This window comes from Catharus ustulatus, chromosome 4 (genome assembly GCF_009819885.2).
Source record: "Catharus ustulatus isolate bCatUst1 chromosome 4, bCatUst1.pri.v2, whole genome shotgun sequence".
NCBI classification, from domain to species: domain Eukaryota; kingdom Metazoa; phylum Chordata; class Aves; order Passeriformes; family Turdidae; genus Catharus; species Catharus ustulatus.
Genome location: NC_046224.1, coordinates 75,499,842 through 75,523,839, shown reverse-complemented (window position 1 = coordinate 75,523,839; position 23,998 = coordinate 75,499,842). Strand labels below are relative to the sequence as shown.

Here is a 23,998-nt window from a genome sequence, read left to right as displayed (position 1 = left end):
AAATGAAGGAGACAGTGAATGAGGTCAAACCTAAAGGTGAATGCTGCTTTTGGAAACGTTTTTACTACTTATTTCCTAATCTTAATGTCATTCTCTTATGTTGCCCAGACTTCAGTGTGTTTGTGGGTTAGATGAGGGAATGTTTCGTTTCTGGAGTCACTCACTCTCCATAAGCAGGACTCACTGTAGGGGTCTCCTCACAGGTGGCAGGCTGAAACATGAGTCACTGGTTGACTTTTCCCTTTGCTGTGCTCACGCAGTCGATAGGAAAGTCTGTTGCCAACAGTTGTGCTTTGGTCTGCCTTCCTCACGTGCTCTTTTCTGTCCTGGAGGTAGCGGCAGAAATACTACCAGCAGTGCAAGAGCACTGACTGAGTCAGGTCTGGATCCCTGTCCCTTCATGCAGCTGCTGCCATTTTGATCTGCACTTCAAGCTTAATTCCATAGGTGCCTCTAAATGGATATGTTCTGCCTTGGATGGACAGAGGAGGGCAGAGTGAACGAGACACCCTCAGACTAAATTTGAAAAGCCTTGGGATGGATGGCAAAGGTGTTACCAGGGAAACGAGTTCTAGCTTCGAGTCCCACAGGGTAATAAGTACAAATGAAGGCAAAATCTCCTCTGGAGTTGCTTTTGACTCTGTTGCCTGATGCAGTTACCTTGAATAATGTTTAAGGATCCTGCTGTGAGCTCCAGCCACTGTGAAGCATCACAAGATTTGCAGAGTCTGGGCAAGTCCCTGTGACAGCAGCCAAGCACGGAGGAGATTCTGTGTCTGCTGGATTGAGAGAAGATGATGAAGACACTTCTGTCATTCCCTCAGCATCCCCGGCTGCTGTCACCACAGGTGCTTTTGGTTCAGCCTGCGTACGGTTACCCTTCCTTGGATATACAGCAAGAGCCTTGAGGCATTCATTTCTTGCCTCCATGCGGTTTGCTTCCGTCGGCAGAGTCATTTCAGTTTGTAGGAGGACTGGAATTTGTTGTTTGGGAGCACCTTTCAAAATTAACTGCAAGATATGGGCCATGTCTCATCAGCAGGAGTGACCGTGCGTTGCAGAGGTCGTCACATATGTGAGGCCAGGATTGGACAGCCCAAGGATCCACTGGCAATGGGCTCTCCAGCCTTTCTTACAGTTTGCTGGCATGCTTCTGTAGCTGTTGGTGCTGCTCAGGGGAAATAGTTGTGGAGAGAGTCTCATAGCGAAAGCTGGTTTTAAACACAAGCACGTCACACCCCGCGTTGCATCGTATTTTACAATGCGTGCGGTGTCAAGTGGGTTCTAGTGGGATGAGGTGTTTGTGGAAGTTTGAAAACAAGCTTGAAATTGGTGCTGTTCCTTACAAACACTGGTTTGGATTTGGTTTCAGGTGATACAAGAGTCACTATATAAAGATGAAACAGTCAAGAGCCTTGATGACTTCTATGATCCTTGTTTTCTACTTCAACTCTTCAGTGAATTGACCAGACCAGGTAAAATGAGTGTTTTTCTTTGACATTTAGTGTCAGGTTGCTCTGCTGCAGGAGCTGCAGTTGGAGCTCTGTTATCCCTGATCCAAGAGCTAATACTGCAAGGAATTTGTGCCTGACTTTAGAGGAAAGAAGCACACTAGTGTGAGGGTTGTGAGTGAACTGGCTGGAGATGGGGCTTGTCACATGCTGTGGTTATAGAGCAGGGAAACTTCAGCCAACTCATTTTCCACCAGACAGATGGGCATAAGGCCAGTGTGTTTGGTAAATAGGCTGGTGCTGTGAACTGTCAGCAGGTTTCTTGTGTGACATGTCTTGGCTTTGCACATGCACTTTGCACATCCCTGCTGTGCTCCACAGACACACTGTCCCTGGAGAAAGCCCTCGGAGGTCAAAGGGAGACAAGAAGCCTAAGGGATTTCCTAACCAACTCTCTCTATGTGTTGGTTAGAGTTGAGCATGGTGTAGTTACAGTTGGATTTGGCTTCCCACAGCAGTCATGTCAGAAGCAATTGGCAGGCTGTTAGGGTCTGTCAATGCAGTTACAGAGTCCTTTGTTCACCCAGACCCCTGCAAGTAGAGCACCAGTTTGAATGTGCTTAACCTGTCTTTAGCTATGGTTTGACCTGCTCTGTGTAGTCCTGGCAGCAGGAAAAGAGCAGTCTTGAAGTCCTCTGAGGAGAAAAAGTAGCAGAACTCTTTGGCATTTTGTGGTTGGAGGGTTCTCAGACAATCCACTTAATGCTGGGCATTTAAGGCGCACGGGGATGAAAAGCATGGATAGCTGGTGTCTTTGGAACCTGGTGTTGATAGCTAGAAAAAGTACATGGCCAGCAGCACCCACCCTCCCGAGGAGGGAGGGATTTGGTGTTTGTGGCAGCCCCAGCAGGACTGCAGCTGGTCAACAGCTGCTGGTGCGGGAGGCACGAAGGCTGTGAGGGAATTGCTGTGCATGATGTTCTTGTGGAGCTGTAGAGACAGTGGCTGTCCTGAATGTGAACCTGGGGAAGAGAAAATAGCCCTCCTAGCTTCTCCACACAGACTGGGAATCTGTGTCCTAAGAGGGGCATTTGTAAAGAGCCCAAGTGATTGATGAATCCCAGTCCCATGGTGCTTGTAAACCATGTCAGCTGCTCTTGGAATTCCCAATTCTTTATTTATTGATTTGCTCTTTGTCCTGGCTGCGCAGTGCCCTCAGAATATATAAACATGGACTTCTTGCACAGCGTTCTGTGTTCACTGAGGAAAAAGTAAGCCTGCGGTCGAGCAGATAGCGAGTTCTATCTGTCTTGAGCTCTGATAAGCATCTTGTGGAAAGCTTTTCCATCCTGGTTCTCAAGGTTCTTTAAAACAAGCTGTATGTCAGACATAGGATTCAATTGGGACACTTTTGTAATAAGTTTGTTATTTTATGTTAGTTGTTGAACATACTCTCCAGGGTCAGCAGGATGGAAAATATTACCACTGCATATTTTCAGCGAAGGAAAGTTCTCCAGATAAATTTTTTTAATGGGCTGCTGAAGGGAGAACCTTGGGTTTCATTCTGTGTCACCACTCCATAGTGGAACGGTTAGTGCACATCAGCAGTTTGCCCACAGCTGCTGCCTGAAGGAGAGCAGAGTGGTGGCTCTGGGACAAATGGTAGCGACCTGTGGGGAAGTGGAGACCCTGCTTTACCTGGCCCGTAACCAGCAGAGCTGGCAACAAGAAACTGCCAGGTATGAAATGGAGTTTTACTAGTTCGAGTAGTTGAGAAAAAGATGAGAGGATTAGAGCTGGTACAGGGACAGAAATAATCTGTGATTTTTTAACATAATATTGTATACATACATATATATATATACACACACGTGTATACACGCACGCACACTAGTGTGAGCAGTGATGGGGGAGAAGTCATTGGGCCAGATGTTAGTACTTGGCAGTAAGATTGCAGTCCCTTCTTAAGTAGGAATCTTTGTTTCTAGAAACTTCCTTTTGACTCTCAGGGTGAATGACAAGAACATACAGGAATGTTACTGCTAAACTCACGCGACATTTGTAGCTGTTAAATACCACTGAGGTGCCATTGCGCTCCATTCCCGGAGGTAAGGTGAAAGGTTCACACCAAGTCATTTCTAGCCATCAGTGGTGAGTGGCTGCTGTGCACAGGCAGCTCTGGCAGGAAATGAACGTTGGACTGCAGAGAATGGCCAAGGTGAAACTTGGCCCTGCAGTCCTCTGGGGTCTATGGGGACTCGCAAAGATGTGAAAGGGCTGCAGGCCACGGGTGGAGCAGTGCTGACCTGGGCTGTGACCCAGCCAAGGAGTTCTTCCAATGTCCCTTGAGAGGACACTGCAGGGGTTTTTTCTTAATAAGGACTTCTGATAAGGCAATGTGTGGACTCCTGGTTTCATGTAAATATTTATTTAAATTTTTGTCTCTGAAAGCAAAGCATTTATCTCCTGACTTCCCTGCCACTGTTGAACTGGGCGTGCATTTTCCTAAGCTAATAAAAACCTTCCCCTATGATTCTGTAATTTCCAAAGGAACAGCATGAAGTCACTTTTCTTTTTCTTGTCCCCACAGGTTCAGCTTGACTTGTGCTCAAAGACAGGAATGACTCCATAGCCATATGTGGTGAATTGTTATTTTGGAGGGGGATTTGCAAGTTTAGGGCTAAAATATGGTGTGTAAGAAAAGGCTTTTTATGTAGCATTAGATAAATGCTTTTGCATGAGGTGTTGAAGGTCAGTTGTTTCACCAGTTCAAAGGGAGAAAACCAAACCAGGCTGACGATGACACTCCTTTCAGCAAGGCTTGGTATATATTTGAGCAATTATTTCAGCAGGGTTTTTTCTGTTAATGCTGCTTTTGGTTGTGTTTGGTTTGCCATGCATTTGACTCATTGTAAGTGTTTCTCATACAGTAGGAGTGTTCCTCCTACTGAGTGTTTTCCACTCAAAGCAAGCAATTGTGGTATAAAGCAAGAATAATCTCAAAAAGTGGTTTGCGGTTTGTTTTGGATTTGGCTTTGGATTTTTTTTTTAATTTTTTTTTTTACCCAACACTCTTTAACTTTACTACTGTGAGTTTTCTAGTTTTCTCCAAAAACTTGGCATGAATTTCCCCTTTGTGTCCCATTGGTAGATACTGTTTCTCTTAGGAAAGCTTCTACCCTGCACCTTCACTGCCCTGTTTTGAAGCAGTGCTCCAGTTTAACTTGCAGCGATGGCTCTTGCATCCTTTTCCATTCAGGTAATTAAAACCTGAAGTAAAACTATCATTTTGTTGTTGCCATACCTACCACAGGAGCTCACATTATTGCAGTGTAATTTGTGAGGCAGCTGAGAGGAGAGGGAAGGACTGGACCAGAGTTTCTAAGGAACTCAGAATTTCAGGCGTGACACAGAAGAAAGGTCAGATTGCAGAAAGGGAAATGTGCCCAAATTGGCTCGAAGCAGTGTTGGTCTGTTGTCGTTCAGTTGTGTCTTCTGAAAATGAGACCGTTCTAATCATTGTGCTGTGCTAAACACTTCTCGCTTCTCCCAGTGCCAGCAAACAGATGAAGCTCCAAGCAACTGGAAGGAATTTGGATGTGTAAAAACAACAATAAAACACAATTCAAAGAAAACCTTATCAATACCAAAACTAAAAAAGATAGTAGTAAATAGACCATATAGACCTTATCATACACCATGTGCAAACAAAATAAAACTATACATTATATTATGGAAAACCATCTTAAAAGCACTACATTTAAAAAAAAAACTTTCAAAAATTAAAAACTGCATCTAATAAAAGCCATCTAATAAATTCACAACCAAAACTCCACCAGTAGAGACGGTCCTACCCCAAATCCCCATCATACATATCAAAAGTCTATTTTAAAAACCTACTTCAATTAATCCTACCTCAAATACAAAACCATGCATAAAATGACCCTCATTCAATCCCAAAGTTGCACATAGTCAATAACAGCGAAAAATAAAACAACACAATATATACCACCAAAAAACAAAATACTGAATTAAGATAAGATTGTAAAGAAAATTCAGCTGATGCCAAAAGGAAAAAAAAGGGGGAATTGTAGTAATATTGGACAAGTCTGGGTTCTGGACATGTTTGAACAAGTCCAGGTCGTGGCTCGGGAAGTGTGCACCGCTTGTGAGCGACCGGGGCGCACCCCCTGTGAGTGGCTCGGCCGTGGCGGCAGGACCCCCCCACCTGCGGGCTCAGTGATGGGGATGGGTCCCTCTCTGCCTTTGGGTCTGCCCGCGGGGGCGGGATGGCAGGCGTCGCCTGCTGAAGGGGTTGGGGTGGTGCCGCCTGTCCCCTGAACGCTGATGTCAGAGCCTTGCCCACCTCTTGAGGTGGGGGGATGGGATCCCGGGGGAACGGTCCCACCTGTTGCAATGCCCCCAGCACCATGTCCCACCCACCCAGAAGCATGGGGTTCATCAGGGCTGCCACTGGGGCCCTCGCCATTCCGGGGCCGTGTCCTGCCTTACTGGCAGCAGATAGTGCCACCGCTCCTGTGCCCATGACTGAGCCTTTGAGTCCAAAATGCAAAATTTGGGAGTAAAAAAGGAGAGGTTTTGCCCCAAAAAGGAGAAATTGGACCAAAAATGGGAATTTGGGTCCTGGAAGTGAGAATTTGGGAATTAAAAAGGAGAATTTGAGATCAGAAAGGAAAATTTGGGTCCAAAAAAGGAGAATTTGGACTTAAAATTGGGAATTTGGGAATAAGAAAGAGACATTTTGGGCTGAAAAAGGAGAAATTGGGTGCAAAAATGGGGTGTTGGGGTCCAAAACCAGGAAATTTGTGTCCAAAAGTACAAAATTTGGGGCTTAAAAAGGGGAAATTTGGGTAAAAAGGGGAATTTTGGGGCAAAAGAAGGGCACTTTGGGTTCCCAGATGGGAAATTCAGGTCTGAAAAGGGAAATTTGGGACCAAAAAGGGAGAATTTAGACCTAAAAATGGGAAATTTGGGGATAAAAATGAGAAATCTGGGACGAAAAAAGGAGAATTTGGTTCCAGGAAGGGAGAATTTGGGACTAAAAATGGGAGAATTTGGCACCCCGCTGGAAAGTTTGGGTTCAAAAAGGGAAACTGGGGAGTAAAAAAGGAGAATTTAGGGCTAAAATGTGAAATGTGGGTGCCCAGATGGGAAATTTGGGAAGTAAAAAAGGAAAATTTAGGACTGAAAAAAAGAGAATTTTGGCCTAAAAATGGGAAATTTGGGGCTGAAAACGGGAAAGTTGAGTCCAAAAGGGGGAGTTTGGGGATAAAAAAGGAGATTTTTTTGGCCCCAAAAAGGAGAAAATGGACCAGAAATGGAAATTTGGGTTCTGGAAGGGAGAATTTGGGAATGGAAAAGAGAATTTGAGCTTAAAAAGGGAAATTTGGGTCCCAACCAGGTACTGCAGCCCCTGCAGCCCCGTCAGGTCGTGCTGACCTCTGCTGGACACAACACAGTACTTCACCCCCCAAATCCCTGGGCTTTGCTTTCCCCCCTGTTGACACAAAACTGTATGGTGCCCTCATCTCCAGGGTAACGCTGCCCCCTGCTGGACACAAACTGTTACTGTGTGCCCATTCTCCATGCACTACTGCCCCCTTTTGGTGTCAATCCCCTACTGCCCCCCCCCCCCCCCCCCCCCCCCAACTCCCTGGTGGGCAAAACTGCACCCTGGTGGACAAAACCTGGTAGTGCAATCCCCCACCGCCTGAATAGTGGTGCCCCCTTATGGACAAAATGCAGTATGACTCCCCCACCCCCCACCAGGGAGGGCTGCCACTGGTGAACACAAACCTGTAATGCAGACACCAACCCTCCGGTCAGGGTTGCCTCAGGTAAACACAAGCTGGTACTACAGCCCCGCCAGCCCCCTGGGATGTACTGCCCCCTGGTGGACACAACCCAATACTGCAGCCACCCGCCACCTTGAACACTGCTTCCCCCTTGTGGGGTTTTACCCAGGAAGTCCAGTCCCCTAGTGGACACAGCTTGGTAATGCAGGCCTCTCCCCACCACAGGTTGTTCTGCACCCTGGTGGACACAACATGGTTCTGCAGCCTCCCTTCCCACCAGCAGGCAGGGATGCCCTCTGGTGGACAAAAAATGGTCCTTCATCCCCCCGGGAAGTGCTTACCCCTGGTGGACGCAACCTGATAGTGCGCCCCTACCACAAGAGCACTGCTGCCCCCTTGTGAACAATACTATGTATGGCACCCCCACCCCTAGGTCACGGCTGCCCTCTGGTGGACACAAACCGCACAGTGACCACCCCCTCCTCCCTCAGGTAGTTCTGAACCCTAGCAGACCAACCCAGATATTCTGTCCCCTCTACACGGGCAGTACTGTCCCCTGGTGCATAGAAACAGGTACTGTGTGCCCCCAGGCAGTGTCACTGCCTGCTGGACACAACCTGGTACTGAAGTCCCCCAACCCCAGCGCAGTGCTCCCTCCTGGTGGAAACAACCAGGTACTGTACCCTACCCATCCAGGGAGTGCTACCCCCTGCTGGAAAAAAAACAGTACTTCACCTGCATCCTCCGTGCATTAGTGCTCGTCAGTGCACACAACACTGTACTGCTCCCCCAGCCTCAGAGAAGCGCTTGCCCCAGGTCAACATAACCCTGTACTGCAGCCCTAAACACCACCCGGGCAGTGCTGCCCCCTGGTGGAGACTATCAGGTTCTGTGCCCCCTCCAGGTAAAACTACCCCGTGGTGGACACAACCCAGAAGAATGCCCTCTGACAACCTGGATTGTGCTGCTCCCTGGTAGGCACAACAAGGTATTTCGCCCACAGCCCACAGGGCAGTGCTGGCCCTGGTTTACAGAGACCCGGATTGTCCCCCCCCACAAGCGGTGTCACCGCCTGCTGGATACAACCCGGTACTGCAATGACCCCACACGCCTTGTAGTGCACCCCACTGGTGGACACAATCTGGTACTGTGCGCCTCACCCCCCACCCCCCCTCCCCTGCCACCGGGGAATGCTGGTCTCTGCTGGACACAATCTGGTACTGCAGCACTCAACATCACCAGCAGTGCTGTCCCCTGGAGGACACAACCCAATACTGCAGCCCTGCATCTTCCATGCTCTGTTACCCCCTGGATGACTCAAACTGCTACTGTGCCCCAACCCTCCAGGAAGTTCTGCATCTTGACGGACAAAACAACATATGGTGCTGTCATCACCCCCCGGGGAGTGGTGCCCTCTGGTGGACACAACGTGCTACTGCATCTCCCCACCCCCTTGCTGTGCTACTCCCTGGTTTTCAGAAGCCTGTACTGTCACTCCACCCCTCTGGGCATGTAATGTTGCCTCCTGGTGGACACAATGCAGCACTGCCACCCCCACCCCTTTAACAGTGCTGCCCCCTGGTGGTCAGAACCTGGTACTGCCACTCCCTTCCTCTGAGTAGCGCTGCCCAATTGTGTTCACAAGCCAGTACTGCACCATCACATCCAGTGAAGAGTTGCCTGCTGGTGGAGGCCTGGTATTGTGTCCCCACATTGCAGGCACTGCTGCCCCCTTTTGAACTCACCCTTGTACTGCACCCACCCAACTCTCTGGCCTGTGTTGCTCCCTGGTCGGCAAAACCTGGTGCTGCAGCCCTGCCCCCAAGGAGTGCTGCGCCCTCCCAGTAGACACAACCCAGAACTGTAGCTCCCCCATACCCAGGGCAGTGCTGCTCCCTGGTTGACACATCCCGGCACTGTGCGCCCCTTCTTCTGGTGCTGCTGCCCCCTGGTGGATGCAATCCTGTTCTTCAGAACAGCCAAGTATTGCTGCATCCCAGTGGAAAGAACATGGTACTGCAGCCCTTCCCCAGTAGTAGAGCGCTGTTATGGACACAACCTGGTCCTGCATTTGCCCACCTATGCCCTCTTGTGCTCCAGTTTGATTTAGTGTTCTTGTGTAAGGCCGAGTGTGCCTTTGTGTGGACGAGTGTGCCGAGTGTGCCCGAGTGTGCCCGTGTGTGCCAGATTATGTGCGAGTGTGGCTGCGTGTGGCCACATATTCCGAAATGTGTGTGAGTGTTACCGAGTGTGCCCAAGTGTGCCCGAGTGTGCCCAAGTGAGTGAGTGTGTTGTCGGGTGTGCCCGAGTGTGTCTGACTTTTCCCGAGTGTGTCTGAGTGTGTTCTAGTGTGTCCCAGTTAGCCCGAGTGTTCCCTATCGTGTTCCTGCCTCTTTTGTCATCTGAATTGAAAAGGAAATCTGATTGCTCGACAACCTGTCGCGCATAGAACAGTGTCTTGACAGCTTCACACCCAAACCTCTTTCTCTGCGGCTTCATTCTTTGCCATTTGTGATTCGGGTTGACATGGCAGCGCTGCAATGGTCTTATTTTATTGAAATTCTTGGAGAATTTGTTGGGATTTCTGGGCAGTTGTCTGGGGAAATTATTGGGTGGTTTTGTAGAGATTTTGTGGGAATTCTGAGGGAAGTTTGGGGTGATTTTGTGGTAATTTTTGTTGGAATTTTGGGGGAATTTTGGGAGATTTTTAGGGATTTAGGGCCAGTTCTCGGGGCAATATTGTGCGGAGTTGGGGTGATTTTGCGGAAATTCTGAGGGGATTTTGTGACAATTTTTGGGGAATTTTCATGATTTTGTTTGAATTTTGAGGGAATTTTGGGTTGAGTTTGTGGGAATTTTTGCAGGAATTTTTTGCAGGAATTTTCAGGATTTTCGGCTGTGTTGTGGTGCATTTTGTGGGGATTTTTTTTAAATTCTGAAGGAATTTTGGGGTGATTTTGTGGGACATTTTTGGAGAATTTTTGGATGATTTTGTGGAAATTGTGAGGAGATTTTTGGGGTGAATTTGTGGGTATTTTGAGGGAATTTTGGAGTGAGTTTGTGGGAAATTTTGAGGAAAATTTCTGAGAATTTGTGAGTTTTTAGGTGCAGTTTTTATGGAATTTTGTGTGGATTTTGTGGAAATTCAGAGGGTATTTTGGGGCCATTTTGTGGGAATTTTTGGAGAATATTGTGGTGATTTTGTTAGAATTTTGAAGAAAACTTGGGGTGACTTTTTGTGTATTTTTGGGGAAATTTTGGGATGATTTCTTGGTTTTCGGGGCAGTTCTTGTGGAATTTTGTGGGGATTTTGTGGAAATTCTGAAGGAAGTTTGGGGTTATTTTGTGAGAAATTTGAAGAAAATATGGGTTTATTTTTTTGGAATTTTGGTGTAAATTTGGGGACAGTTTCTGGGGTTTTGGGCACTTCTTGGGGAATTTCATGGGTATTTTGTGGAAATTCAGATAGAAAATTAGGGTTATTTTGGTGTGATTTTTGTGGGAATTTTTGGGGGAATTTTGCGGTCATTTTGTGGAAATTCTGATGGACATTTGGGGTGATTTTGTGGGAAATTCGAGAGATTTTCAGGGTAACATAGTGGGAATTTTGCGGAGATTTTTTGAGAATTTGTCGGGATTTTTGGGCAGTTGTCTGGGGAAATTATTTGGGGTTTTTGTAGAGATTTTGTGGAAATTCTGATGGAAGTTTGGGGTGATTTTGTGGGAATTTTGTGGTGGTTATGTGGGAATTTTTAGGGAATTTTTGGGAATTTTGTGGAGAATTTCTGGGGATTTTGGGGCAGTTATGAGGAAATTTTGTGGGGATTTTCTGGAAATTCAGATGGAATTTTAGGGTCATTTTGGTGTGATTTTGTGGGAATTTTTGTGGGAATTTTTGGATGATTTTGTGGAAGTTCTGAGGGGATTTTGGTATGATTTTGTGGGAATTTCGAAAGAATTTTGGGGTATCTTTGTGGGAAATTTACCAAAATTTTTGTAGAATTTTTTGGAATTTTTGGGCAGTTCTCTTGGGAATGTTGTAGGGGCTTTATGGAGATTTTGTGGAAATTCTGATGGAAGTTTGGGGTGATTTTGTGGGAATTTTGTGGTGGTTATGTGGGAATTTTGAGAGAATTTTTGGGTGAGTTTGTGGGAAATTGGGGTGATATTTTGGGAAATTTTGTGGAAATTTGGGTGCAATTTCTGGGGTTTTGGGGCGGTTCTTGGGAAATTTTCTGGGGATTTAGTGGAAATTCAGATAGAATTTTAGGGTGATATTGGTATGATTTTTGTGGGAATTTTTTTTAGATTTTGTGGAAATTCTGCGGTAATTTGGGGCCATCTTGTGGGAATTTTGGTGTGATTTTGTGGAAATTCTGAGGGAAGTTTGGGGTGATTTTGTGGGAATTTTCTGGGAATTTTGTGGAAATTCTGAACGGATTTTGGGGTGATTTTGTTGGACTTTTGAAGGAATTTTGGGGTATCTTTGTGGGAATTTTACGGAAATTTTTGGAGAATTTATTGGGATTTTGGGTCAGTTCTGTGGGGAATATTGTGCGGGCTTGGTGGAGATTTTGTGGAAATTCTGAGGCAATTTTGGCTCAAATTTTGTGGGAATTTTGAGAGAATTTTTGGGTGAGTTTATGGGAATTTTGAGGGAAACATGGGGTGACATTTTAGGAATTTTTGTGGAAATTTGGGTGCAATTTCTGGGGTTTTGGGGCAATTCTATGGGAATTTTGTGGGGATTTTGTGGAAGTTCAGAAGGAATTTTAGGGTCATTTTCGGGTGATTTTTGCGAGAATTTTCGAGAGATGTTGCGGAAATTCTGAGGGTATTTTTGGGTGATTTTGGGTTTTTTTGGTGGAATTTAGAGGTGATTTTGTGAAAATTCTGAGGGGATTTTGGGGCAATTTTGTTGCAATTTTGAAGGAATTTTGAGGAAACTTTGTGAGAATTTTCTGGAAATTTTTGGGGAATTTGTTGGGATTTTTGGGCAGTTGTCTGGGGAAATTTTGGGGGATTTTGTGTAGATTTTTACACATTCTGAGGGAAGTTTGGGGCGATTCTGTAGTAATATTTGTGGGAATTTGGGGGGATTTTTTTTTGATTTAGGGGCAGTTGTCTGGGGAATATTGTGGGGATTTGTGGAGATTTTGAGCAAATTCTGAGGGGATTTTGGGGTGATTTTGTGGGAAGTTTTTGGGAATTTTTGGATGATTTTGTGAAAATTCTGATGAGATTTTGGGGTGGCTCTGTGGATATTTTGTGGGTATTTTGAGGGAATTTAGAGGCCATTTTGTGGGAATTTTTGTGGAAAATTTGGGACAATTTGTGTGGATTTAGGGGCAGTTCTTGGGTAATTTTGTGGGGATTTTGTGGAAGTTCAACAAGAATTTTAGGGTGATTTTGGTGTGATTTTTGTGGGAATTTTTTGAGGATTTTGTGGAAGTTATCAGGGTATTTTAGGGCCATTTTGTGAAAAATTTTTTGGGAATTTTGGGGTGATTTTGTGGAAATTCTGAGGGAAGATTGGGGTGGTTTTGTGAGAGTTTCTGGAGAATTTTGGGGTAACTGTGGGTATTTTACAGAAATTTTTGGAGAATTTGTCGGGATTTTTGGGCAGTTGTCTGGGGAAATTATTGGGGGGTTTTGTGGAGATTTTTTGGAAATTCTGAGGGAAGTTCGGGGTGATTTTGTGGTAATTTTTGTGGGAATTTTGGGGGATTTTTGGGGATTTAGGGGCAGTTCTCTGGGGAATATTGTGGGGATTTCTGGAGATTTTGCAGAAATTCTGAGGGGATTTTGGGAAAATTTTTGGGGAATTTTCTCGATTTTGTGGGAATTTTGAGGGAATTTTGGGTTGAGTTTGTGGGAATTTTTGCAGGAATTTTTGGAGAATTTTCGGGATTTTTGGACTGTATTGTGGGGCATTTGGTGGCGATTTTGTGAAAATTCGGAAGGAATTTTGGGCTGATTTTGTGGGATGTTTTTGGAGAAATTTTGGATGATTTTGTGGAAATACTGAGGGGATTTTGTGGGTATTTTGAGGGAATTTTAGGGGTGATTTTGTGGGAGTTTTTGTGTAAAATTTGGGGGCAATTTCTGGGGTTTTGGGGCAGGTCTTGGGGAATTTCGTAGGGATTTTGTGGAAATTCAAATAGAATTTTACGGTTATTTTGGTGTGATTTTTGTGGGAATTTTCTGGGGATTTTGTGGAAATTCTGTGGGGATTTTGGGGCAAATTTGTGGGAATTTTTGGGGGAATTTTTGGATGATTTTGTGGAAGTTGTGAGGGGATTTTGGTGTGATTTTGTGGGAATTTCTAGAGAATTTTGGGGTATTTGTGGGAATTTTACACGTATTTTTGATTAATTTTTCGTGATTTTTGGGTAGTTCTCTGGGGAATATTGTGGGGGTTTGTGTAGATTTGTGGAAATTCTGAGGGGATTTTGGGGTGATTTTTGTGTGTATTTTAAGAGATTTTTGGGTGAGTTTGTGGGATTTTTTGTGGGAATTTTTTGAGAATTTGTTGGTATTTTTGGGCAGCTCTCAAGGGAATTTATGGAGATTTTGTGTGGATTTTAGGCCAATTTGTAAAAACACTGACGTAATTTTGTTGTGATTTTTGTGGCAATCTGTTGAGGAATTTTTTGGGGATTTGTTGCGGTTTTTGGGCACTTCTGTGGGGAAATTTTTGGGTAATTTTGTGGGGATTTTGTGGAAATTCTGAAGGAAGTTTGGGGTGATTTTGTGGGAATTTTGGGGTCATACTGTGGGAATTTTTGTGGGAATTTTGTGGGATTTTGGGGGATTATGGGGTAGTTTTTTGGAATTTTTTGGGGGGAATTCTTGGGGATTTTGTGGAAATTCTGAGGGGATTTTGGTGCGATTTTTTTGGAATTTCAAGAGAATTTTTGGGTAGCTTTCTGGGGAAATCAATGGGGGGTTTTGTGGAGATTTTGTGGGAATCCTGAGGGAAGTTTGGGGTGATTTTGTGGTAATTTTTGTGGGAATTTTGGGGGATTTTTGGGGATCTAGGCACAGTTCTCTGGGGAATATTGTGGGGATTTCTGGAGATTTTGTGGAAATTCTGAGGGGATTTTGGGACAATTTTTTGGGAATTTTCATGATTTTGTGGGAATTTTTGCAGGAATTTTTGGAGAATTTGTTGGGATTTTTGGACTGTATTGTGGGGCATTTTGTGGGGATTTTGTGAAAAATTGGAAGGAATTTTGGGCTGATTTGGGGGATGTTTTTGGAGAATTTTTGGATGATTTACTGGAAATACTGAGAAGATTTTGGGGTGATTTTATGGGTATTTTGAGGGAATTTTAGGGGTGATTTTGTGGGAATTTTTGTGGAAAATTTGGGGGCAATTTCTGGGGTCTTGGGGCAGTTCTTGGGTAATTTTGTGGGGATTTTGTGGAAGTTCAGAAAGAATTTTAGGGTGATTTTAGTGTGATTTTAGTGGGAATTTTTAGAGGATTTTGTGGCAGTTATGAGGGTAATTTGGGGCCATTTTGTGGGAATTTTTGGGGGAATTTTTGGATGATTTAATGGAAATTCTGAGGGAAGATTGGGGTGGTTTTGTGGGAATTTCTAGACAATTTTGGGGTAACTGTGGGAATTTTATGGTAATTTCTGGAGAATTTGTCGGGATTTTTGGGCAGTTCTGTGGGGAAATCTTTGGGAATTTTGTGGAGATTTTGTGGAAATTCTGAGAGAAGTTTGGGGTGATTTTATGGGAATTTTGTGGGGATTATGTGGTAATTTTTGGGAATTTTGTGGAGAATTTCTGGGGATTTGGGGCAGTTATAAGGAAATTTTGTGGGGATTTTGTGGAAATTCAGATAGAATTTTAGGGTGATTATGGGGTGTCTTAGGTTACAATACAGGGTGTGATAAAAGATCTATTCTATCACCATCTGTTGAGGGTGGGGGCAGTGATCCTTATCTCCGTAGGAGATCTTCTGCTAATGGGCCATCCATTAAAGCCAGGCAGGGCATTGTTCTTTATCTTTTCACAACTCATCCTTCCTCCAGCGAGTCATTTTCTGCTAATGGCCCATTGAGTCCCACTGTGTGATGGATAAAATTATTGCATTCCATTGGAAGTTGCTCCAGCCGGGGGGAAGGGCCCAACATTTCTTACCAAGATAAAAACAGAGGTGTGGGGGACGCCAAGGTAGCCCCTTCTCCACTGAACTCCAGAGGGAAGCTGGATTTTCTCCACATCATCACTACACCTCCGGAAGGAAGCTGCACCTTCTACAGGACCACTGCTTCAACTGAATCACATCTGTCACTACAAAAAGACTACAGCCACTATTTAATCGAACTGCTGCCAACACCCTGCCTGACGGGGTGTCAGGTTGTACTCTGACTTTGTCAGGGCTTGGGGTCTGTTTCTTTGTAGTATTGTATTTCTATTATAATTTCCCTAGTAAAGAACTGTTATTCCTAATTCCCATATCTTTGCCTGAGAGCCATTTAATTTCAAAGTTATAATAATTTGGAGAGAAGGAGTTTACATTCACCATTTCAAAAAGAGGCTCCTGCCTTTCTTAGCAGACACCTGTCCTCCAAATTAAGACATGGGGTAATCTTTGCGGGAATTTTTTTTTAGCTTTTGTGGTAATTCTGCAAGGATTTTGGGGCGATTTTGTGGGAATTTTGTGGTGATTATGTGGGAATTCTGTGTGAATTCTGTGGGAATTTTTGGGAATTTTGTGGAGAATTTCTGGGGATTTTGTGGCAGTTATGAAGACATTTTGTGGAGATTTTGCGGAAATTCAGATAAAATTTTAGGGTGATTTTGGGGTGATTTTGGTGGGAATTTTCTAGGGGTTTTGTGGAAATTCCACAGGGATTTTGGGGCAAATTTGTGGGAATTTTTGGGGGAATTTTCAGATGATTTTGTGGAAGTTGTGAGGGGATTTTGGTGTGATTTTGTGGGAATTTCGAGAGAATTTTGGGGTATCTTTATGGGAATTTCACAGAAATTTTTGTTGAGTTTTTCATGATTTTTGGGCAGTTCTCTGGGGAATATTGTGGGGGCTTTGTGGAGATTTTGTGATATTCTGAGGCGATTTTGGGGCAATTTTTGTGGGAATTTTGGGGGATTTTGTGTGGATTTTTGGGGGATTTTTGGGGATTTAGGGGCAATTCTCTGGGGAATATTGTGGCGATTTGTAGAGATATTAAGTGGATTTTGGGGCACATTCGCAAAAATATTGACATAATTTGGGTGTGATTTTTGTGGAAATTTGTCGGGGAATTGTTTGGGAATTTGTCGGGGTTTTTGGGTAGTTGTGTGGGGAAATTTTTGGGGATTTGGTGGAGATTGTGTGGGAATTTTAGAGCAGTTATGAGGAAATTTAGTTGTGATTTTGTGGAAATTCTGAGGGAATTTTGGGGTGATATTGTGGGAATTTTGTGGGAATTTTTGTGGAAATTTTTGGGTAATTTTGTGGGAATTTTGAGGAAAATTTTGGAGAATTTGGTGGGATTTTTTGTCCGTTTCATGGAGAATATGGGGTATTTGTTGAGATTTTGTGGGAATTGTGAGGGGATTTCTGGGCAATTTTGTGGAAATTGTTGTGGTTTTGTGGGAATTTTGAAGGAATTTTGGGGTAACTGGGAATTTTGAGGAAATTTTTGGAAAATTTGTTGGGATTTTGGGGCAGTATTACATAGCATTTTGTGGGAATTTTGTGGTAATTCTGAGGTAATTCTGGGGAATTTTTGTGAGAATTTTGGGGAGATTCTGTGCAAATTTGTTGCACAAATTTCTTGGGATTTTCTAGATATTCTGAGGGAATTTTGGGACTATTTTGTGGGAATTTTGAGGGTATCTTGGAGTGATTTTTTGGGAATTCCGAGAGAATTTTGGGATAACTTTGAGGCAATTTTGAGGAACCTTTTGGAGAATTTGTTGGGATTTTTGGGGCAGTTCTGTGGGGAATATTGTGAGGATTTGGTGGAGATTTTGTGGAAGTTCTGGGGTAAATTTGGGGTGATTTTGTGGGAATTTTGGGGGATTTTTGTGGTGATTTTGACAGAATTTTTGTTAGAATTTTTGGATGATTTTGTGGAAATTCTGAGGGGATTTTTGGGCCACTTTGTGGGAATTTTGGGGAATTTTTGTGAGAATTTTTGGGGATTTGGTGGTGATTTTGTGGGGATTTATGAGGAGATTTTGTGAAAATTCTGAGGGGATTTTGGAGGAATGTTGAGTGAATCTTGGGGTGATTTTGTGGGAATTTTTGTGGATTTTTGGGTATTTTGTGGCAGTTCTTGCAGAATTTTGGGGTGATTTTGTGGAAATTGAGAGAGACTTCTGGGGTGATTATTTGGTGATTTTTGGGGGAATTTTGGGGTGATTTTGTGGACATTCTGAGGGAATTTAGGAGTGAATTTGTGGAAATTTTGAGGGAATTTTGGGGTGATTTTGTGGGAATTTTTGTGTGAATTTTAAGAGAGTTTTGAGGTGATTTTGTGTGACTTTTTGAGGGAATTTTAGGGTGATTTTTGTGGGAATTTTGGTGGGACATTTTGGGCAGTTCTGAGGAGATTTTGGGGTAGTACTGAAGGGATTTTGGAGCAGTTCTGATGTGATCTTGTGGTCATGTTGGGGGAATTTTGTGGGGAATTTCTGTGTAATTTTGGGGGATTTATTGGGGCATTTTGGGGTGATTTTGTGGGAATTTTGAGGGAATTTTGGGGTGATTTTGTGGGAATTTTGAGGGAATTTTGGGGTGATTTTGTGGGAATTTTGAGGGAATTTTGGGGTGATTTTGTGGGAATTTTTTGGAGGAAATTTTAGCACAAATTTCCCACAAAATTCCCACAAAAGTCCCCCCCAAATTCTGCAGAAATTCCCCCCAAAATTCCCTCAACATCATCCCAAGATCCAGTCTGAACTGCCCCAAAATCCCTTCAGAATTTCCCCAAAATCCCCTCAGAACAAAATTCCCAACAATATTCCCACAAAAATTCCCCCAAAATAACCTCAACATTTCCACAAAATCATCCGAAAATCCCCTCAGAATTTCCACAAAATTCCCACAAATTTCCCCAAAATACTGCCCAAAAATCCCAACAAATTCTCCAAAAATTTATTCAAAATTCCCACAGTAACCCCAAAATTCCCACAAAATCACAAAAATTCCCACAACATTGTCCAAAAATCCCCTCAGAATTTCCACAAAATTTCCTCAACATGTCAACAAAATTCCCCATAGAACTGCCCAAAAATCCCGACAAATTCTCCAAAAATTGCCACAAAAAAATCCCACAAACTCACCCCAAAATTCCCTACAAAGTCCTACAAATTTTCCACAAAATCCCCTTAGAATTTCCACAAAATCTATACAAAATGCGCCACGGAACTGCCAAAAAATTCCTGACAAATTATTCAGAAATTCCCACTAAAATTACCACAAAATAATATCAAATTTCCCTCAAAATTCTCATGAAATTACCCCAAAATCCCCTCAGAACTTCCACAAAATCTCCACAAAATCCCCCAAAAATGCCCCACAGAACTGCCCAAAAAATCCCGACAAATTCTCCAAAAATTTCTGTAAGAGTCCCACAAAGTTATCCCAAAATTCTCTCGACATTTCCAAAAAATTGCCCCTAAATCTCCTCAGAATTTCCAAAAAATCATGCTAAAATTATGACAAAAATTCCTGCAAAATCTCCTCAGAATCTCCTCAGAATCCCCCTGGAATTCCTACAAAAAACCCCAGAAATTCCCACAAAATTTCCATCAAAATCACCCCAAAATTCCCTTAAAATTCCCACAACAAATCGCCCCAAAATTCCCACAAAATTGCCTCAAAATCCCCTCAGAATTTCCACAAAATGGTCCCAAAATTCCCACAAAAACTCCCCCATATTTCTCTGAGAATTTCCACAAAATCACCACAAAAAATTCCCCAAGAACTGCCCCAAAATCCCCACATATTTCCCTAAAATTTTCAAAAAAATTCCCATGCTATCATCCCCAACTTTCCCTCAATATTTCCCACAAAAATCACCCCAAAATTCCCTCAAAATTCCTGCAAAAATTTCCCCAAATTCACCCCAAAATTCTCTCAGAATTTCCGCAAAATCCACACAAAATTCCCAAAGAACTGCCCCAAAATCCCTGCAAATCCCTCAAAATTCCCACAAAAATTTCCACAAAATCACAGAATATTGCCTTCTGAACTTTTCAAAAATGCCCTCAGAACTGCCCCAAATTCCCCCCAAATTCCCTCCAAAGTTCCCACAAAATCATCCCAAAATTCCCACAAAATTCCCCCTGAATCCCATCAGAATTTCCAGAAAATCCCCACAAAATTCCCACAAAAATTCCCACAAACTCACCTCAAAATTCCCGCAAAATTTCTGCAGAATCCCCTCAGAATTTCCACAAAATCCCCAAAAATTTCCCACAAAAATTTCCAGAAAATCCCCTCAGAATCCTCTTCAGAATTCCTACAAAAATCCCCACAAAATCCCCACAAATTCCCCACAAAACTTCCCACAAATGCCCCAAAATTCCCCCAAAATTCCCATGATAACCCCCCAAAATCTACTGAAAATTCCATCAAAAATTCCCCCAAAATCACCCCAAGATCACCTCAGAATTTCCACAAAATCTCCACAAAATTCCCCCAAAATCCCCTCAGAATTTCTAAAAATCATAGAAAATTTCCCACAAAATCACCACAAAATTCTCTCAAAATTCCTACAAAATCCCCAAAAATTCCCCCCAAAATTCCCACATAATTCCCATGAAAATTTCCTCAAAATCACACAAAATTCCCACAAAACCACACAAAATTCCCACAAAATCACCACAAAATCCCCAAAAATTCTCACAAAAATGCCTCAAAAATCCCTTCAGAACTTCCCTAAAATCCCCCCAGAACTGCCCCAATTTCCCCCAAAATTCCCACCAAATTGCCCCTAAATTCCCTCAAAATTCCCATAAAATCACTCCGAAATTCTCTCAGAATTCCCACACAATCTCCACAAAATTCCCAAAAAATTCCCCCTGTATTCCCTCAGAATTTCCACAAAGTTCCCACAAAATTCCCACAAAAATTTCCCACAATCTCACCCCGAAATTCCCTTGTAATTCCCAGAAATTTCCTGCAGAATCCCCTCAGATTTTCCACAAAATCCCCAAAAAATTCCCACAAAACTTCCCACAAAATGCCCTCAAAATTCCCACAATAATCCCTCCAAAATGCCCTCAAAATTCCCCCAAAATCACCCCAAAATCGCCTCAGAATTTCCACAAAATCTCCACAAAATCCCCACAAAATCTCCACAAAATCCCCACAAAATTCCCCAAAAATCCCCTCAGAATTTCAACAAAATCCCCCAAAATTCCCACAAAAAATACCACAAAATCAACCCAAAATTTCCTCAAAATTCCCTCAAAAATCACCACAAAATTCCCTTAAAATTCCCCCCCAAATTCCCACATAATTCCCATGAAAATTTTCCCCGAATCACCGCAAAATTCCCACAAAAATTCCCACAAAATCACCACAAAATCCCCAAAAATTCTCACAAAAATCCCCCCAAATCCCTTCAGAATATCCACAAAATCTCCACAAAATTCCCCACAGAATTGCCCCAAAAACCCTAAATTCCCACAAAATTCCCACAAAATTCCCACAAAATCCCCACAAAATCCTCTCAGAATCTACTCAGAATTTCCACAAAAATCTGAAACAATTCCCACAAAATCCCCCCCCAAAAAAAAAAAAATCCCACAAAATCACCCCAAAATTTCCTCATAATTCCCCCAAAAAGTCTCCCAAAATTCTCAGAATTTCCACAAAATCCCCACAAATTCAAAAAAATTCCCACAAAAATCACGCCAAAATTCCCACAAAATACCCACACAATCGCCTCAGAATTTCCACAAAATCCCTAAAACATTCCCACAAAAATTCCCACAAAATCGCCCTAAAATTCCCTCAAAATTCACACAATAATCACCCAAAAATTCACACAAAATTCCCACAAATTCACCCCAAAATTCCCACAAAAATTCCCACAAATTCACCCCAAAATTCCCTCTAAATTCCCACAAAGTTGTCCCTTAATCCCCTCAGAATTTACACAAAAAATCCACAAAATACCCTACAGGACTGCCCCAAAATCCCACAAAAGCCCCCAAAATTTGCACAAGAATCACCCAAAAATCTCCTCGGAATTTCCACAAAATCATCTCAAAATTTCCCACAAAGCTGCCCAAAAATCCCGACAAATTCCCAAAAAATTTGTGAAAGTCCCTTAAAGTTACCCCAAAATTCTCACAAAAGTTCCCAAAAAATTGCCTCAAAATCCCATCAGAATTTTCACAAAATCATCCAAAAATTCCCACAAAAATTCCTAAAAAATCACCCCAAAATTCCTGCAAAATTCCCACAAAATCCCCCCAATACCCCCTCAGAATATCCACAAAATACCCTAAAATTTCCACAAAAATCAACGCAAATTCCGCAGAAATTCCAGACAAAATTCCCCCAACATCACCCCATAATCCACCCAGAACTGCTCCAAAATCCCTTCAGAACTGCCCTAAAATCCCTTCAGAACTTCCCCAAAATCCCCTCAGAACTTCCCCAAATTCCCAAAAAATTCCCACCAAAATTCCCACAAAAATCATCCCAAAATTACCTCAAAATTTCCACAAAATCACCCCAAAATCCCTGTGGAATTTCTCCAAAATTCCCTCAAAAAGTCCCACAAAATCACCTCAAAATTCCCTCAAAATTCCCAGAATAATGTCCCCAAAATTCTCTCAAACTTCCCACTAAATCATCCCATAATCCCCTTAGAATTTCCATGAAATCCCCCCAAAATTTCCCACAAAACTGGCCAAAAATCCTGAAAAATTCTCCAAAAATTCCCACAAAAATTCCCACAAACTCGCCCCCAAATTCCCTCAAAATTCCCACAAAATGTGCCCCCAAATCCCCTCAGAATTTCCACAAAATCCCCACAAAATGCCCCACAGAACTACCCAAAAATCACCCCAAAATTCCTGCAAAATTCCCACAAAATCACTCCAAAATTTCCTTGGAATTTTCACAAAATCCCTCAAAATTCCCACAAAAGTTCCCACAAAATCCACCAAAATTCCCACAAAAATCCCCCCAAATTCTTCAGATATTCCCACAAAAATTCCCACAAAATCACCCCAAAATTCTCCCCAAATTTCCACAAAAACTCTCTTATATTCTCCCAAAAAACCCCACAAAAATTCCCACAATATCCCTCCAAAATGCTATAAAAATCCCCACAAAGTTACCTCCAAATTTCCCCAAATCCCTCATATTCCCTGTTCCAGGTGCTGCATTCCCTGGAGGAGGATCTCACCTGGACTCAGCTGTGCCAGGGGCCCCGCGAAATCTCCGAGCTTGTCCCCTCTCCTAAGGTAAGCCCCCAAAATCCCCCAAATTCACCTCAAAATTCCACCTGGGATCCCAAAAATTCCACAAATTCACCCCAAAATTAATCTGGGATACCCAAAGTTCCCCAAAATAACCCCAAAATACACCTGGGAACCCCAAAATGCCCCAAATTCGTCCCAAAAGCCCCAAATTCACCCCAAAATTCCACGTGGGAACCCCAAAATTCCACAAACTCACTGCAAAAATCCACATTGACCCCCAAAATTCCACAAAATCCCCCTCAAAATTCTCATTTTCCCAGCCAAAATCCCCTCAAAATTCCCCAAAATCCTCTCGCATTCCCCCCAAATCCCCAAAATTTACCCGAAATTTTCCCCAGCTCCCCCAAATCCTCCCCAGGCTTGTCCTGGAGCTCCAGCGATGCTTGAGAGAAAAACGAGAAGAGCTCCAAAATTTCCTGCTGGGAAGCCCCAAAATCCCTGAAACGCACTCCAAAAATCTGCCTCAAAATCCCCAAAGTCAACCCAAAAAGCCCCCAAATGCCTCAAATCTGGCGGGGCTTCTGAGATCCGAGAGGCTCCAGCTGCTCCGGGAGCGGCTGCTGAGGCAAAAGATGTGCTGGAAATACCACAAGGTTTGTACTGGTTTGTACTAGGAGGGAACTGGGAAGGGTTTAAAATGCGGGGAAATGGCGAAAAGATGGTAAAAAATGGAGGAGAAAGGGTTAAAAAAGGGTTAAAAGGGGATTTGGGATTACTGGTTTAGACTGATTTGTACTGCTTTGTACTGGGAGGAGGTTGGGAGGGACTGGGAAGGGCTACAATGGGGAAAAATTGTGAAAAAAATTGTAAAAAATGGCAAAAAATGGAGCAGAAAGGGATAAAAAAGGATTAAAAATGGGTCAAAAGTGGATTTGGGGTTACTGGTTTGGACTGGTTTATACTGGAAGGGAATTGGACAAACTGAGAGGGACTGGGATGGACTGGAAGGGGATTAAAGGGTCAAAAATGGGGAAAATTGGAAAATGGGAAAAAATGGGATTTGAGGTTATTGGTTTATACTGGTCCATATTGGTTTGTATTGGTCCATACTGGTTTGTACTGGTTTATACTGGTCCATATTGACTTATATCTGTCCGTACTGGTCCGTACTGGTTTATACTGGTCCATACTGGTTTATATTTGTCCATACTGGTGTGTACAGGTCCATACTGGTTTATACTGATCCATACTGGTCCGTACTGGTCTGTACTGGTTTATACCGGTCCATACCAGTCCATACTGGTCCGTAGAGATTTATA

General features: G+C 43.2%; 1 long non-coding RNA gene across 1 annotated transcript; it reads left to right on the top strand.

Annotated features, from left to right (window-relative positions):
• The first annotated feature begins 373 nt into the window (after positions 1-373).
• LOC116995109 lies at positions 374-4,152 on the top strand. The gene is made up of 3 exons (XR_004417667.1): positions 374-848; positions 1,373-1,475; positions 4,042-4,152. It is a non-coding gene; the product is annotated as an uncharacterized LOC116995109 (long non-coding RNA).
• The last annotated feature ends 19,846 nt before the right edge of the window (positions 4,153-23,998 follow it).